This window comes from Pseudopodoces humilis, chromosome 7 (genome assembly GCF_049639895.1).
Source record: "Pseudopodoces humilis isolate 2021_Gansu_Grassland_sample_001 chromosome 7, ASM4963989v1, whole genome shotgun sequence".
Taxonomy (NCBI): domain Eukaryota; kingdom Metazoa; phylum Chordata; class Aves; order Passeriformes; family Paridae; genus Pseudopodoces; species Pseudopodoces humilis.
Window position 1 is genome coordinate 22,608,155 of NC_142206.1, and position 18,524 is coordinate 22,626,678.

The 18,524-nt window shown below is 46.9% G+C and overlaps 1 protein-coding gene across 2 annotated transcripts in view; it reads left to right on the forward strand.

Annotated features, from left to right (window-relative positions):
- The first annotated feature begins 8,338 nt into the window (after nucleotides 1-8,338).
- CD82 (CD82 molecule) overlaps nucleotides 8,339-18,524 on the forward strand; it is a 39,248-nt gene continuing 29,062 nt past the window's right edge. Inside the window, exon 1 of one of the 2 annotated variants that reach the window (XM_014252183.2) lies at nucleotides 8,339-8,484. The gene's annotated coding sequence lies outside the window, so the exon portion shown is untranslated. Of the gene's footprint in view, nucleotides 8,485-8,941; nucleotides 9,062-18,524 lie in introns of those variants that run through there. The other variant, XM_005522411.3, reaches the window with a different exon arrangement.

An 18,524-nucleotide genomic window follows, 5' to 3' on the forward strand; every position in this document is an offset into this window, starting at 1 on the left:
CACCCCTGTGGCACCCCTGCACCAGGGACTAAGTGGAGCTGCAGAGACAGCTCAGAAGGGTAGGAGTGAAGTGGGGCATGGCAGGGAAAGTCCTGCAAGTGGAAGAGGGCAACATCTTCTGGAGAGGGAAACCTCTACCCACAGCAAGTGATAGAAGCAACTTCTCTTGTATCAGAGGAAGGGTGGACAAACCCCAGACTGATTATTAGAAACACTGATTGTTGAAAATCCAGCTAACCAGATGAAGCCTGATACAGAAATCTTCCAGCTTGGTGCTACAGGGAAGCGATGGACCAGTTAAAATTTTCAGATAAAACTCTGTGATGTATATTTTTTCACTTTCCAGAGACAGATAGGGGATCTTGTTAGTAACTTGTGATAAGATTGTCCAAGCAATCGGGACAAGCAGCCGCTAGATGGCATGTCCATCCTCATCCAAACTCGGTGTTTCACAGCCCTGAAAGTCCAGGACACCCTGCTCATCCCACACAAGCACAGCAAAAGCTTGATATATTATCTCAGATCTGCTCTAAGAAAACGCTGGCACAATTTGCAGTTATTTTGCATCAGGGATCTGCAATCTGATGAACATTCCTCTGTGATTTTAAAAGGATTTAAAAATAAGCTGCACACAGATTTTGCCAACTTGCTCCCACTGGTTTCAGTGAAGATGTACTAGGCCTGCAAGGAGCATTTATGTGCAAAACAGCTTGTAAAAAGAAATATACAGTGCTTTGTTCTCCCTCAGGAGGGCTAGTGAATTATTTGGATAGAACCCACATGAAGTAAGATGTTATTGGTAGATACTATTTTCCAGATCCTCAGCTGCTGTTATGTGGTATACTTCCCTCATTTATACTAGCTGAGAGTCTAGTCTCTAGGTCTCCAGATCAGAATTAAGCAAGACACCAAGCAGTCTTTGGAGAAAGGAGCTTTTATTTGAGGGGACTGCCAAACACATTAGATTTGGACAACTTTCTCTCAGAGATTTAATCTCAGAGGAACTGGCAGAACAGAAAAGGCCCAGAAACAGGAGTGAATCAAACACATTAGCACATTCATGCCGTGAGCCACAGTGTTTTCCATGTAGCTGCAAATATCTGAAGTCTTTAAAGCAGAAACTCCCAGTGTAGCTTTAGTCACCGAAAAACTGGCTTGCACTATACATAAATTGAAAAGGAATCCAAATTTACAGATTTCCCTACCAAGTAATTCTTATATACCATAAAAAAATACCATATTTTAAAAAAAAATATTAAATCACCTCCCCTGCTTAATTTTTTCCACTACAATATGAAGAAAGTTTAGAAGTATCCCTTGCCTTTTCTGTTTTTGCACAAGGGCAAAGAGTGTGCTCTTATTCAGTGTTATTTGGAATTATCCTTTTAAAAAATACTATTTTATTAATCCAGTGAAGTAACACTTTACGCTTCTCTTGCATGCCTGTGAGCTTCTCTAACACCTATTAAAGGGTGAGTCAAACTAGCCTCTAGATCTCTGTAACAAATATTAGATCAAATTAGACAATAAATGTATTTCTTTCTCAAAGACAAGCAGCAACCAAAAATAAATATTTGAATTTCTTAAACACATTTAAAACTGCTGGGAAGCAAGTACAGCTGGGAGACGAGTCTCACATTTTGTGAGTTCTCTATGTTGCTAATCACAGGGGAGTCCTGGTGCACCACTGAAGCTCTGGGGTGCTTTATATGGTGCAAATAACAAATATACGTCCCCAGGAGAGCACTATTGGAGATCCAGCCTCAGATTTGAGACTAAAGGGAGACACCAAGTGGAAGAAAGACTCATGGCTAATTGCAAGTTGCCAGCGGCCCTCAGGGATTTAATTCCTCTGTGTGGTTTGCTGCAGCTTAATGTGCCTAAGTAGGTGATGCAGGGGTGCATTTGGGCACCTCACTGGCCACGTGGTCATTTCAGTGTGTATCTGTGTGAGAAAAGGGACACAGGCAAAGGCAGAAAAGAAATTCTTTCCAATGCATGATTTCAAATGGCTTAACATAGCAAGGAGGAACTTGGATGCCTTCATAAATGAAATTGAAGGGAATTAAGTCTCTAAATACTTTTGTGGATCTGAGCTTATGTAAGGGGTATTAGTGTCATAGGATTGGTTGTTCCACTCGCTTGCTCCTTCAGGTAAATTGTGCCAGTGTTGCACACAATTCCCTGGAAAAATACCCAGCCTGCCAGCACCATCTCCCACATGCTCTCATTTACTTTGGCAGACCTTGAACTGGGTTCTCCTTCCTCAGGTGTTCTGACGTGTTTATGTTAATTGGACTCAAAGGGACAAATTCTCACCAGTCTCTGGAGCTGTGGGGTGTGGAAATAATACTGCCTAGGCAAGAGCATCTCTCCTGGCACACACCCCTCTCAGGTCGATGGGGATCAGCAATGTTCATTCCTCTCAATCCAGTGTGAAAGAAAGTTAAAAAAAATTTCATGATATAGATGAGTATTTAAAAACATTTACTCAGTCTTCTATCAGATGAAGCTGGTCCAGGTCAAGGTGGGTGCCAGAAGTGAATCATGTATGACATCTGCCCAGGTGTGCCCATGTTTTTCTAGTGCCAATCCTCTTCATATTTTGAAAGACAAGTGCATTCCACTTTTCATTCAAGCTATGAACTTAGGAAGAAAGCAATCTTATCAGTTCTCTGACTCCTTCTTCCTGCCATGCAGAAAAGTGCATATATTTAACCAGGCAGCCCAGCCTCAGAAATACTGTTATGGAAAGATATTCAGCAAAACAGCTCAAATGTTGTGGGAGGGGACTAATCTCATAGTGCTTTGGCATTTTGTAACCTCACAGTGCAAACCTGCACATAAAATCCAGAATATCACTTTAGTCTGTAAATATTAGATCAAAAGAAGTTTATAGGTGAAACTTACTGTGCTCCAGCAATCTGCCTTTAGAAACAAGATTGTACTTGGTTCCTGGAAAAACAGTGGACATTCTTGTTGCTCTCTGAACAGGAGGTTGAGGTTCAAAGTAACCCCAGAGAGCAACAAAGCCTTGCACAGATGCTTGCTTACTCCTCACCATCAGGATCAGGGGGAGGATTGAAAAGGTAAAAGCTGGAAAAATCAAGGTTTAAGATAAAGACAGTTTATTTTAAAAAAAGGAAACAAAGCCAGGCACACAAACAAATCAAAACAAGGAATTAGTTCAGCTCTTCCCATGGACAGGCAGGTGTTCAGCCACATCTAGGAGAGCAGGGCCTCATCACGTGATGTGGTTACTAGGGAAGACAAATGCCATCATTCCAAATGCCCCCTCCTCTCCCTTTTCCCCCACAGTTTATTTACTGAGCATGATGCAACATGGTCTGGAATATCCCTTTGGTCTGGAATATCCCTTTGGTCACTTTGGGCCACCTGTCCTGGCCGTGTCTCCTCTCAACCTCCTGTGCACCCCCAGCTCCCTCAGCAGTGTGGCAGCATGGAAAGCAGAAGAGGCCTTGGCTCTGGGTGAGCCCTGCTCAGCAATAACAAAAACATCTCTGTGTTATCAACCACAGCACAAATCCAAAACACAGCCCCATACCAGCCTCTGTGAAGGAAATTAACGCTATCCCAGCCAAAATCAGCATGCCTGCAAAAGACACAAACAAAACACCTCTATCTCCAAGGAAAGAGAACACACCTGAAAAAGCAGGATACTGCCGTGTAAGAGGAAGAAAAAAATTTTGGTGTCTACTATAGAAGCCTCAGAAATATAGCCAAATTCTTCAGGTGTTCATCCATGTCTACAGGTGTTTAAAAGGACTGAGCCTGAATGCTACCTCTTTGAAATTAATTTCTTATTAATTAATAAGAAATATTAATAGTTATCAAAAATGATTGCAAAAGACACAAGGAGGATTGTAAAATTTGGTTTAAGTACTATATCCACCTAGTTTCCCAAAGTCCCACTTTCTGGATGTTGTTAGCCCAGGCATGTCTATGAGCTCAGCAATAACTAACTAGCAATAACAATAACTAGCAATAGCTAGCAATAGCTCCTTAGTGAGTGGGATGCATTTCTGAAACCCTTCTAGTCATTTTCTGTCTTATCTGCCTCAAACAAGCAAGCCTGTGGCAACAGTCATGGGCTCTTCTCAATCCAGACATCTGTGACCTGCTCACAGACCTTTTGAGTTTTGTTTCTATGAGGAATTTTTTTTAAAAGGAAAAAATTATGGAAAGCACAGGATGGTAAATCCTGATGATTTTTTCCAGCCAATTTCTCATCTCAAGGGTCAGAGGGATAAACAATGTGTATGGAGGCACGTGCTTCCATACTTGCTACTGCTTAACAGATCACAAAAATGTAGAGTTCAATAGCTCCAAATCTAGTGCCTAGGAGGATACATCCCTGTGTGCTGGATTTTCCAGCACTTTTTGAGGGGACATCAACATTCTCTCACAAAATACCAGGTTTGAGAGTGCAGTCACCTTTGTAATAGCCAGCTGTGAGGGACCCATACCCATACCAGGATCCAAAATAACACAACCGTCGACAAATCTGCTTCCCAGTTGTACGGTGCCTCTGGCAGAACAGTTTACATTTAGCTTATCCAACCCCTGGAAAACTTCAATTGCCTGCATTTCTCATTTCAGCCAGGGGAGGGCAACTGGTCATCAGGAAAATAAGATCAGTTCTCTAGAGCTGCCGTGTGCTTCAAAGTTCTAAAACACAGAATATTAAAAATATTTTAGTCCTGAAAACTTACCCTTCGATAAACATGTCTTCCCCTAATATAAATTAAAATAGTCCTCTCTTGCCCCACAAGCTTCGGCAACCACTGCACTTTTATTGTTGTTCACTCTAACCATTATTCTTTCTATATAGTTAATCTGATAGTAAATCACAGCTTGGGGCAAATAAAAGAGGATTCCAGTTACGGTGCCATGAACACACTTCAAATTAGACTTGGAAAAAAATCTGTAATTTTGAATTGTGCTTTGAATTCTGTCTATTTTATACTGTGCTATCAAACAGACATTAACCATGAACTTTGCATTGTTTGGTCATTTTGTTTCTAGCTTGGAGTTTCAACAAAAACACCTTCCCCCCCGCCCCCCACCCCCAGCAATTCTTTGCTCTATTTTTGAAGTCTCTTCTCCTTGTCAAAGCAACTTTGAAAGGACTTCTTTTAGTTTTTTTAAAGTTAGAATTTAGGCAGTTTGTACTGATAATTACAGTCCTTATCACTACATCAACCTGGACCACTCAATGTTTTGGCCCTATCAGAAAATAAATCCTTCCTCTCTTAGAGTCACAGTAATGTGAGGTCAATTCAAAGACTTTTTAAGGGAAATAGATATGCAAACATTAGAAATCCACGTGCCTTCCTGTTTCTCTGTTCTCCCTAATGCCAAAGACTAATTTCCTCCTCCTGGTGCATGCAACACAGGGCAGCAATCTGTGCCAGCTGCAACTCAAACCCTTTATTTTCAGAGATCCTCTAAAGAAAAGAAGTTCGGTGCCTTCCACTCTGCAGCCTGCAGCCAAACAACCCTTAGACCTTTCATCCCAGCTTCAGAGAGACATGAAGAGCTGTCCATAAAATGGTGGAAAATTTCTTGCTTGCATCCAGCTGTTCCAGGATGGCCCCTGCCCAGCCTGATATGGGTTTACCAACAGGGAATGAGGGCCCCCCTGCCCCACCGTAGCTCCCTCCATCATTATCAGCCACCCATAATTAGCAGCCATCCATGCCATATTTGTGTTTTTCATTGCAAAGCAGTGGGGACTGTGCAGCTTCTCACAACCCTGGGCAAGGCTGTAAGCAGCCATAAAAGCACAGCCAGCCAGCTCTCTGCAGGGCATAAGTATTCCCCTGTGCCTAAGGAAACAGACCGTGTGTACAAATGAATCAGAACCTGCATGAAGCTGCACCACAGGGACTGGGACTCCTGTGCAGACTTCCCTTGTTTACCCACAGAATAGGTCATGACTTGATTTGGTACAGAGATTAATTCCTCCTAAAAAGAAAGTATTCATTTGACAGGGAATGGTTGAAATGGTTGTGTTTGAAATGAAGATGGCCCAAGGCAAAAACAGATTGCTTGGCTCAATGACCCACTGGCTGGTCTCTCACTGCCTTTGAAATGATATTCAGTTTTCGGCCTTACATGCCACATAATGGTGGGTTTCTCCAGCCTGGGTGTTTTCTTACAAGCACTTTTGTCTAATCACTAGCTGAGAATCCAGCCTGATGTGTACATTGTAAAAGATGCTGTTTATACTTGGGCTTTTAGTCTGCCATCTGTGCACAGCTTAGCTGCAACATCTCAGTAGATCTGTTTCTCCTCTGCTGCCAAGTCCCTGTTGCAAGCCTTCTGAAGAGCATGATTCACGTCAGACTTTCTAATAAAATTCAGGCACTTTGGAAGCTCTCTTTTAAAACCTATTCCCTTCTCTCAGCAAATGCAGTGGGACTTAATGCTTTTTCTAGACTCACTGGTTCATATTGGAGTGGCACTCGAGCATAACCAGTTATGCATGCAATCACTGATGCATGTGTACTCCCACACTGCCTTTGCTAACATGTATCCCATTCTCAAAGCCTCTGACACAAATGAATTCGGGCACCAGAGCTGCTGGCACAATCCATTTGCACTGCACCTTGTAATCACTTTTTATTTAAAACCCATTTTCTTTAAGAAACAGCCTTTGCACTAATCCTCAGGGGAAATATTTTGAGCCCAGGCTTCCTTCCTCAAAGTAGGACAATTTTTGTAAGAATCAGAAACAAGCTACATGCTCAGTACCTGTAGGCTTGGATAATCTGTCGACACAGAGATGAGGAAGACTAAATATAAGAACAGGCAGATGCTATTTCACCTGCCCCACCAACCCGTGTATCTTTATAGGTAAGCATTCTGGCTTACAGAGCACAGGCATAAGCTTGAGCAGATGTTTGAATGAAAGACAAAGAGAGAGAGAATGGGTAAAGAAAAAGTACTTTTAATTTTGAGAATATAAGTATTTTTTATGAAGGTTAATTCTGCTTGAAAAGAGATGCTAGAGTGCTGCTGATTTCCAGAAAGACACAGTCCCCAAGACTGGTTGTAAATGAGTTTTCAAATATTGCCCCAAATAATTCTCATGCATAATTTGTCCTTGTCTTAGACACTAACAACTGGCTTTACAAATTTTTGGTATGAGAAGGGAGTCTGAGCAAAATTAGACCGTTTGTAGGCCATGGATAGCCTGGTACTGCTGTGAGCAGCTGCAGAAATAGGGGTGGTGAGACCACACCCACAAAAACCCCTTTGCAGAGCGAGTCATTTCACTTCCACTTTAATGTCCCTCTTCTGCCTCAGCACCTGCATTTCCATCCCTTCTCCCCAGCCGAGCCTTCATGATGAGCCTGCAGTTACCTGCTGGTGGCACGCAGGAGGATGTGGAGCCCAGGGTGCCGCACACAACGTGTGTGGCACTCAGCAAGTGACACCTGCTCTCCAGGTGCAGCCTCCTCCCATGGCCCCTCCTGCCTCACGCTATCCATGCATGAAGGAGGACTTGTTATGCGGCTTGGCTTTGCCCATCACATGACCACATGCTTATCCTGACAAAAAATATGTCTACAGGATAAAATACAGGCTAGTGGGAAGGCTGCTGAACACCACTGCTGGGAAAGGGACGAAGGATGTGTTTAATCTGGGTACCAGAGGAAATGCTTGGGAGCTGCAGGGAAAGGTTTGGACTGGATAGGGCTCTAAATACCAGAATGATAGTCAAGTAAATGCAATGAATAAAGCACAGCCCAGAAAAGGACCTTCTAAATTGTTTTCTTTGAAGCCTGGTGGCAGGGTAAGCAATCAGCCCCCAGACACAGAAAGATGACCAAGAGGCATCTTGTCAGGAGAGAATAAGGTGGCCATTATACACCTGTCTCAGTACAAAAGCCAAACCGGTTTTTGCTGCCCCCAGGAGTGAGGACTGGGACTTTGAGATGCACGATTTGGCTGGTCCTCCTCCTGCCAGGACAGCAGAATACGTGAAAGTGAGGAATGCTGCTCCTCAGAAGGGTGAGGGACCTCCTGATCTTCCTTCATTTTAGGATTGGCTTGATAGATTTGGTTTCAGAAACTCTGAAAGGAAGATTTACAGAGGATCACTTTTATTTTTACTTATCACTTCTATTTCTTTCTACCAGTAGAGAAGAGGCAGGATCCCATTGGGCTAATTATGCCACGTGCCAAGAACAAAGAGCTGGTGGTTTGAGCTTGCTGCTTGCTGCGCAGAGCGGATACACTGCACAAAACAGAGAAGCCCGTGGAAACAATGCAGTGGCACTGGTCAGCAGAGCAAACAGCAGCCACAGCATGCGAACACCTCACCATCTTCACAGTGCTGGAGGCTCTGGGGCAAACAAGAGCTTAACGGGGTTTGGAGGGGAAACAATGTGCAGCACGGGTGATGTTTACAGGATTCATTGGGGCAGCGAAATTGCCCACTGGAAGAATCTTTCGGTGGGTCATCAGGCTTGCTTTCACTGGGCAGGGAGCCACAGAGCGCGTCTCGCAGCACCAGCCAAGCTGTGCGAGTGGCCTTAAAGGGCTTTAAGGGGCAATGGTGTGTGTGCGCTTGTTGCAGCTACTTGACGGGCCAGGCAGGGGGCTCGCGGGAGGAGACGGGCTCACGGCAAGTGCAGCGAGCGGGGCAAAGGTCCCCGGCACCCTGCCTGGCCGCCTGCCCGAGCGGAGCGGGGTGCTTTGGTCCCAGGTGGAGAGGGGGAGGCGGCGGCCGAGGCCTCACGGGTGGGCAGTGGAAAACGCGTGACTCGGTGCGAGGAGCGGCTCGGAGCGGGCCGTGCCGGGCGCTGCGCGGAGCCCTGGGCGGGCACGGCGGGGCCCGGGCGAGGAACCGGCTGCGAGCAGCGCCCGGCGGGGGCCGGGCAGGGCCGGGGGCGGGGGCCGGGCAGGGCCGGGGGCGGTGGCCCGCCCCGGGGCCGGCTCAGAGCAGCAGCCGGCTCCGCCCCGGGGGCACAGCGGCGAGCAGGGAGCGCCCCGCCGAGCTCAGCCGTGCCCAGCCCGCCGAGCAGAGCAGGTAGGCGCTGCGCCCCGAGGGGCCGGGGACGGGGAGGCCGGGCCGGGACACCCCGCTCCCCTCGGCCCGGGGGTCTCGGCGTGCCGGGCCGGGGGCCGTGCCCGGCGGGGACTTCGCGGGGGTTTTCTGCGGGGCTTTCTGGTGGCCGCGGTGGGAGTCCCCAGTGCGGCTCGGCAGCCCCCGGCGGCTGCATGCGGGGCCGGGGAGCCTCTCGGGGCGCCGGTCCCCGCTGCTGGACGCTCTCAGCCCCTCCACACTCGAGTCGGGGGCTGAGCTGTGATCCCCTGGCGTGTGAGCTGACAGGGAGCGTGGCCAGCTGCAGCGGGAGCGGGTCCTGCCGGCCCGGCGGGCTGCTGCTGTGCGGGGATATCGGCCGAGTGCCTCTGCTGCCTGCTGATCAGACTGGGCATACAGCTGGCTTCAGTCGGCTCTGTCTTGATTGATTTCCAAGATGTGGATTAGATGCTTCTGTAGCGATCTTACCGTATTACAACTAGAGAAATCTAGTGCTGGGCCAGCCTGTTGTGTCCCTTTTTCGCCCTTCCTTTCTGAGATCGCTGTGAGGAGTTCAGAATAGTGCTTGCAGTTCAACAGCTGGGTAGATGTTGGGAATGAGAATTGCATTTGCAGTGTGACTGGTAACAAATCTGTTGATAAGGAGGATAAGGGGATTGCAGCTTGTTGCACTCCAGGCATGCTGATTCTGCCCCAGAGCATTAAAAATCTGCTGTGTATGCTTTCATGTAAAATGGGGTGTTTGGTACAAAAAAATAACAAACTAAAAATCCAAACCAAACCATCCTGAAATCTAAACATTGGCTTTAGTAAAGCTAGTTTAGGATGAAGCGTTCCTATGTCTTGGACAAGCTCTGGCATATTGTGTATAAGATGAGAGCTTGACACTTATTAGCTGTGCAAGGGAGAGACAGTGTCCTATTGCAGTGCTCTCAGAGGTAGTGGCTGGGAGGAAGAGCTGCCCTTGGAGGTGTTTGAGCTGCTGTTGAGGGTAGAGGCTCGCAGGGATGTAACACATCCCACCACTTGTGAGGCCTCTGGGTTATTAGCTTCTGACAACACTCATGTGCTTCTGTGCAAGCGAGGGTGAACAGCTGGAGAGTGCTGTCTTGAAATCTGCCATCGCTGATACTTCCTCTCCATGTTTTGGGGTTTTTTTTTGTTTTTTTTTTTTTTTTTTTTTGTTTTTTTTTGCTTTCTCAGACATCTTGGGCTTAAGAAAAATCCCCTTTGAAGTCTGAGATGTGAACCTGCTGCTGTGGAGCTTGCTCACTGCATGAGAACTGTCAAGCAGAAGCCTGTGGCTAGAATAATTGTGGTGGTCCACAAGGTCAAAGTATAGAAACACTGCTCTGAAAATCTAGATGGAGGTGTCTAGTGAGGGGAGCACTCTCAGTAATGTGCTGCTGTATGCTGATGTCAAGCATATGACAGACTGTAAAAATGACAAATTACTCAGCTCTTACTAAATACTTCATGAGCACTAAATGGGAAGAAAGTGTTAATGAGGCAGAAGGGCACTGGGTGGTACAGTTAGTGAGTGTCCTGTTCTGCAGTGTCACTGCTCGGGCATCAGAAGACCTGTCAGTGTTCCACAGCAGAACCTCCTGCAACAGTGAGGTGTTTTTTAACATTTCCATTTAGTTTTGGTCATTTGGCTGGAGCAGGAGCTCCTAGAGCTGCAGTTGTGCTTCTTTACAAAAAAGAAAAAAATCCATGGGTGCTTGTTCGTGCTGGGCAGCCCACACAGATGAGAACCTTTGCCAACTGCTCTGCAAGCCTATGTGTGGATTTGGAGTGGCTCAGAGAAGTGAGTAGCCTCTCCTCACTCCTAACATTGTATCATTTAACACCCCTTTCAGAGAAATATCTTGCTGCCAAAATACCTTCCATTGGTGTAGCCTCTTTGGACCTAAACCCCTCTTTGGCTGGGGTTTCTCCACCTTTGTCACGGGCTCTGGGGAGTGCTGAGATGACATTCTCATCGCTGTGCTGCAGGGCTGGGTGAAGTCTTGCAGTGTTTGTTCAGCTTCTTACCTGCGTGTGACAGAAATAGAGCAAGCCGCAGGCTGAGAGCCTGGAGAAAGCCCTCCCTGTGGGCAATCTCTATCCTGCTGCATGGAAGCTCCTCCCTTAAGAGGATTTAGCAGCTTTAATGATGTGGCTCATCTGGACTCTCTTCGTTACTGTTATTGTCTCTATTTAATTCTCGGGTGACAGGTAGGTGTAGTGTGACCTACAACTGTAAACTGGTGCAGGAAATGCTCTGACGAGACCTACCCACAGCTCCGTGGAGGTTTTCTTGTCCCTGCTACTCAGACCACTCAGCTTCAAGCTCTTTGAAGTGCAAGGTGGGGTTTCACATGAAATTTCTCATCTGACTGTAACCAAGGAAAGGTTTTATCACTCTTCTGTTACTTTGTGTTCTGCTCTCACAGCTGTAAGGCAGGAGGGGTCTACGCAGGCCTGCAGGTGTTCATCCAGCAGATGTTTAAGTCAGAGGGATGCCGGTGGGAGTTTTGCAAACCTCTATCCACAGGTAGCCACAGGCCCCAGAGCACTTTTCAAACCATGGCTGTGGTTCTTGGTGCCTGCTGGCATTGTTCCAGCAGGAAGCACACAGCACAGGCGAAAGGGCATTGCCACAAAGACCTTTGGGCACTGATGGGATAGGGTCTGTTACGGGAGTGCCAGAGAGATGCTGGGACTTGAATCATGCCCCATGCTTTCTGAAGCAGTAATTATTGCTCCACTTTAAAGGTGCCTGTGGCACGGCAGACACTTTTTTCCTGGTTCCTCTTGGCTGGTGAGTGGGAGGTGCTAGAGGAGGTGGGTCTGCCGGGGCTCAGGCTCTGTTTGTGCATCTTGGAAGGCTGGAGGAGGTAGCGATATTTCCAGTGGGGCTGTGTACAAGGGGTGACTGGAGGCACAGGCTTCTTGTGCTAACTCCTCAGTTTCCATTGTGGAAAAACTTACGTACAGCAAAACGAACTTGCTACTGCCAGGAATTGTGGTAGTAATTCAGAGGTATATTTATGGTAGAATGATATATTATAATATAATGGTATATTATGGTAGTACTGCTCAGGAATTCACCCTAGAGTGCCTTAACTTCACCTCTCAAAAATAGGAGCATGACATCTGTATCCCATTCTTCTCCTTCCTTCCCTTCATTTGTCTCTGAACATGGATCATGACATCCAGAGGTCTGGAGTCCTTTTGTGCAGCAAAGGGGTAGTTGGGCCCAGTAGCCTGCCCTCCACCATGTGGTTGTCAGCTTTAATGGCCAAAGAAATGAACTGTGTCCTTGCACTAATGCATCTGCTGGAGGAACGTGGGATTGGAGCTTTCTACAGGCTACTGATTAATGACATACGTGTGAAGGGATAGCTGAGTGAGCCACCTTTCCTTTAGCAACTGCCTAATGAGATGCAATCATTACCTAACCACCTCTGTCTCTTTTTGGCTCTTCTGTATTCTTAGAGGGAATGAAATGGAGGAAAGGCTAAAAATTACAGCCTCTCTTGGCATGGTAAAAGGAATAATACAGGAGGCACAGTCAGTGCCAGCAGTTCCTTGACGGCTGGTTGGCTGTGGCAGAGCCTGTTTGCTGAAAGCTCTCTGGGCTATCAGGGATTGGAAACACTAAAGCAGTTAATGGCTGACTTCAGTCTAGATGGGGTGATAAGTGAAGCAAAGGAACTGCATAGTGGAGATTGCTTAAATCACTTCTTGTGTGCTCTGTCAGATTCTGAGCTAGCTAATTTTCTGGAAGAAGGATGAGGCGTTACTGTGAGCAGCTCTGCAGAAGGGACTGCCTGGCTGATCATGGAAGAAAAAGGGAATAAAACAGTAGCCTATGGGGATGGGAACAGGGATTGGAGACTGCCAGCTCTGAACCCAAGCATGGGTTCATTTTGAACACCACAGAGCCAGGGAAGCTGGGTGGTTTGTGGCTCATCCAAAGTAAATACAGGGGAGAAAGAGAAGGCGACTAAGCTGGGGACAGGCTTTGTCCTGTGGGAAGAGGTGCGTGCACAGGCTGTCTGGCTGACTGCTCTAGTTCTTTGTCTCCTTGATGGAGCTTCAGAACTGGGACACCACCTACTGGGACACCACCACTTGAAAGCAAGTCAAACCAAAGTCCAGTGCATGTACTTAATTTCTGAAAGTTGCTGGTGTGGTAAGTGTCCAGTCTGTCTATAAGGAGCTCAGGAGCTTAGAAGGACCAGAAGAAGAGCCTTGCACGTAAGCGAAGTACTGGTGGAATTTGTTAAGGATGCTGCTGGGCTGCTGATTTTAGTTGCTTTGCAGCAAACACAGCCTTGAGACAGGTGCATGATGAAAGCACTTTACTACAAAATTGTTACTAAGCTGTAAGCAGATTGCTGATCTCTTCCAGTATGATGATAATCCCATGGCCATGTGTACTGGAGAATTGCTGATGTGGGACGAACTGTATACATTAGGATATCCAGCAGCCTGAAGATTTGAAGTTACATAACGGGGAGTTCCCTTTGTAGGCAAAACAAGTCTGCTTCAGTCTCTCATACACAAGCAAAAGAGCAGATGAGCTGTCAGAGCTGCAGCCACGCATCTCGAGCTGATCTTCCCACAGCTGGAGCTGGGAACTGCCCTTGGTCCCTCCTGCTTCCCATCCATTGCCAAGTAGCTAGCTTGGGAAAGGAATTGCTCTTGGAGGGGTTTGCACAGCAGGGATGCTGTAAAGTAGCTTTACCTGTTGGTAAATGAATGAAGGAATGAAGGAAGCTGTTTCCCAGAGTTGTTCTGGAAGAGGGGTTTCAGTCACTGGATCTGACCACACTCTTCTCCAGCGCCTTGCTTTGGACACTGCCTCTGCTCCGTGAGATTTCTGTGCCCTCACCAGGATGGGTTCAAGGGACTACACAGGAATTTGATACCCTCAGCTCCTACCTCTACAGGAGAGGCTTCATGCAGCACCTTGTCTGTCTAGTTTTAAAAGCAGCCTGCTCCAGGATGCTGGTTTTGCTTGGGCTGGTGCACCAGACTGGCACAGGTTCGAGTGAGCTGCCTCTGGGGTTTTGTGCATTGGGTTGCTGTGGGGCCATGACCTGAGCTGTATTGGTGCAGGGCTTCTGAAACAGCATGCAGGGCAGGGGTGGGCAGGGCATCTTGGCACTTCACTAGGACTTCAAGGGCTTCTACTGTCATCCCATAATATAGGAATTTGCAAATCCTAAACACAGAGCTGATATGTCTCCTGTGATAGATGGTTAGCAGTTATGCTGGGAATCAATTGCAAACTCTAAATTAACTAGATAATCTCTACTACTGCACAAAATGCCTCTGTGCTCTAGTTAGACCTTTCCAGGGAAGTTTATACCTTTTGTGGCATTTCAGTTTCTAACTGTTCTAGTAAATGAAGAAAAAATATTTGTGTTGGGAGTGTCTTATACCCTTCCTACATGATTTTTTTTTTCTGATTTCTCCTTGGTCCTGCAAATGGCTTACTTAATATTACTTAGAATGTGTGTGGAAAGAAATTGATAATAAGTTCTGTATTCAGTGGTGACAGTATCAAGGGGTTTTTTGGATTTTGGTCCCCAGAACTAGCATGCCTGATTTCAAGTCACCATGCAGTCTGCTCTGCTCCTCTCCTGTCAGCTTGTAATCTATTAATTTGTAGAGTACTCTTTGCATGAAAGGGTGCTGTTCTGGCTGCTGTGGTGACAGGACACCATCTCTAGGGCTGCAATGGTTCTGGGGCTTCTTTCATATGGTGCTGTAGCACAAAGCATCCTCTTGCCTGCTGTGGAACTGGTCATGTGTCTGTTGTGGATTGAAGTTGCTGGTGATGAGTCAGTCCTGAGTGGCTTTGCTGGAATGTCCTCAACTTCCCAGCATGCTTTCTTGGCCTCCTGTCCCTTCAATCCCTTTCTTCTGTGTCGTGTTCCTTTCTTCTTCTAGCCTGTGTCTAGGCTCCCTGTAAAACACAGAAGCAGAGCAGGACTTGGATTAAGGAGACAGACTGCTGACCTGCAGGTTAGCACGTCTGTTTTCCCCTGCTGCTGCCTTGTATTTTGCACTGACCAAACATCTATGCTGCATGCTAGAAGAAACTGGGGCTTAAAAGGCAGGCAGGAGTTCTAATTATGCTCACCTCTGAAGTCTTTCGGGGGAGGGAGGAACCCAAACCAGATAAAACTCCAGCTGCCTAAATGTACTTTCCCAGCAGTGTAAGAAGCTGCTGGACTCTTCTTTGCATTCAGATCCCTTTCTAATGCTGGCTTGCAGCTATGCACATGGAATAACTAAAGAGTGCTCCGAGTTGTGCAGTAGATCTGCCTGTTCCCCAAGGAAGCTCTTTTAATTAGAGAAGACTTCTGCTCGGCAGCTGCTGTGTGGAACAGTGCTACACCACAGCTGTGTGGAGAGGCCCTGGTGAGCCCTGTGAAACAAGGTAAAGGCACAGCCCTTCCCTGCTTCCCAAGGGCTCTGCTGCACTTCTCAGGGGAGACTGCACAGGAGTGGGGGGAGAGGCTGCAGGTGCAGGAGAAGCTCCTGCAGGCTGGTGGTGTGGGGGAGTGATCAGCCTTGCAGGTGAACCCCAGCCCCTCCGTGGGACTTGCTGCAGGGGTGGCTGCTCCCCATGCACAGCTCCTTCACCCCTGATCCTCCAAGGGTGAGAACGCTTCAGTTGCGAGTGCAGCTAAAATGGGGGTGGTCCTGGCAGCTCCTGAGGGGTTGGAGGTGATGCCCACAGCTGCTGGTGCTTCTCCTGCCTGATGTGAGAGGACCTGAAATGTCAGAGTTTTCCTATCACCCTTTTTCCCCCGGGGGAGGTGTTGTGACTCATGGCTTCCTGGAATGAAAATGAGGTGACAAAAATGCAGTTGCCAAAACTTCATGGGAATTTTTAAATGTCAAAAACTTCATCAAACTGGCTGTTGCTTTGGCAGAAGAGACTATTTCAAGGAAGGGCTATTTTGAGGAATGGCAAGCTGCTTTAATTCCCAAGTCCAAGACCTCAAAGGCTTCTTTGATTTGATGCTGCAGTCCTGCTGGTGGCCTCAGAGCCTGAGTGTTTGTGCATTCATTACCAGTCCATCGTGTTGAAGCTTTGGAGGCTGTTGTGGCAGTGATTTAGACTTGATCCTGTAGTAAAACACTAGGTTCCTGCATTGTGCAGCTTCAGGCGGAGAGGAAACCTCTTCCTATCCCAGCTGTCAGCCACAGGCAAGACCCACTGGTGTGTGTACAAGTAGATGGCCGGTGCTATCCCATGGGAACCTGAGCAGTTGCTCCTTGTTTGCCCAGAAGACAGACAGCCTTTGCCCCAGGATGTTTGCTGTCAGGAAGAACAGCCTGTGGAGTCGTGTGTGAGCTGAGCCAGGTCAGCAGGTGTATTACTGTGGTGCTGTCTGATGGTTATTCCTGTGCCCAGGATGTCAGTGGAGAGCCCTGGTGCCCTGTGATGCATGGATCTCCTGCTGGCAGCCTCCTGTCAGAGGAGGAGCAGGCAATGGGTTTCAAGCTGCTGCACTAGCGAGGGGTGGACGGGTGTGCTGGGGGCAGAGGGAGCCGTGTGTGACAACCATAACCTGCCCAGGTAGAATGCATGAGACCTCTTGCTGCAGTTTTAGGTGATTGGTGAGTTTGGCTTGATTAAAACTTGTGGAGCTGATGTGAAGTAAAACCAGGTGAGCTGTGAGGGGAAAGACAACAATGCGGTGGGACAGAGACAAATAAGAAAAAAATGTGTCTGTAATCCTATTAGAAAGTAGTCTTAGCCTCAATCATGATTTACTGATTAAAGATGGAACAGCATGTTTTGGGTTTTTTTTCCCTCTGAAATGCGAGCATTTATGTCTGCACTGAGGCTCATCGGATTATTTGTAAATTAGTTACTTTGCGTTCTTTCTTATTTTAAAGTAAATACCTCAGAACTACTTTTTTCCATCTTATTCTTCTAGAATTCCTCCATCAAATTGTCTTCTGAAATATTCATGCTCTAAATATAGAAAAGGAGACCTTTTCAGGAAAGAAAAGGCCACCCAGCCTCTCTTGGTTCAGGTTCAGCTGAACCCGTTTTCCAGACCACTGTGCATAGGTCTGCAGACTCCAAGGAGGCCCCTCTTTTTCCCAAAACAGACCTAGCTTTTCAAACTCTTGCTGTCTTTTTTAACTGCCAAATTCCTAGGGAACCTATCCCATATGTCTGTTCTTCTTGGCTTGAAGCAGTTCTGTCCAGAACCTACACACGTTTTGCTTTGAAGGATTGATTGATTTTTTTTATTTTTTTTGCAATGGTGTTACAGGAGTGATCTTAACTGCAGGTGGCAGGTCTATCACTAATCAATGCTCTTGTGTTGCTCCAATTAACTCTGCTGGGATTACCTGCATGATAACATAGCAATCATCAGGGCAGCAAAACACCTCTGTGTATTGCAGCCTGCCTTGGAATTCAGGGCCAACTTCATAGAAGGGCAACCAAAGGTTTTTGGGTATCTCTTCCAGCTAACTAAGTGTTTTCTAGAGGACCCCTTTGTTTTCCAGCCTTGTCCTCTGAGATTTCTTATTGTGGCATTTCACTTCCTAAAATGCTTCTACGGGGAACAAAGCAGCTTCACTGCAGCTTCTGTAACAGCTCATGCTGCGTTATTCTTGCTCCTCACAGCGTTGCTCTTTACTGCTGTACAATGTTGCTTTCTTTTCCACTTTCTGTCTCTTGTCAGAAGAGCTTGGCATGAGGAAAGTGTTCTGTAAAGGTGAAAGGAAAAAGTGCTAGACAATGCTGCTGTACATCTGAGAGACTGTACAGCAGCCCCTGTTGGGACTGGCTGTTCCAAAGAAAGGTTTGAAATAGCTTCTGAGTTGCATCCTCAGAGTGATCAGGGCAGTAAGGTTACTTGCTGCCAGTTACAAGTGTGAAACTATTTGTATTATTTACCATGATGTTGGAAAGGGAAAATGTGGTTGAGGTGAATGTTTTTGAATAGCAGAAAATTACTCAAAATATCTGTGGTTTAAAGTCCTGCACTTTGTCTTTTCTTGCCCTCCTGCCCTCTGTATGTCATCATTTTGGAAACAGGGGCTGCTTGAGACAGAATCCCTTCCTCAGGAGCTTTTTATAGTTCTGTCTTTCTCTTTCCACTCGTACCCTTTGGTAGTGTCAAGTGGCATCTGTGGCATGAAACTCAGGATGTTGTGAAATGTTCATCCCCAGACTGTCTGTGACGATGCTCCCCTCGTCAGCAGGGCAGACTATGCTCCGGCAGGGCACAAGGTCTCGTGTGACCCTGGCATGGTCCGGTGGAAGTACAGCTTCTTCTGGGGCAGAGGCTGGGTCCGGGTAACCTTCTATGGCTGTGTCACTGCTGCCACTGTGTGAGATTCTGTGCAGAGTTTGGAGACCCCAGGCTCAGCTGGCCCTGTCTGCTTGTAACAAATGGTTTGGCTGAGTTGC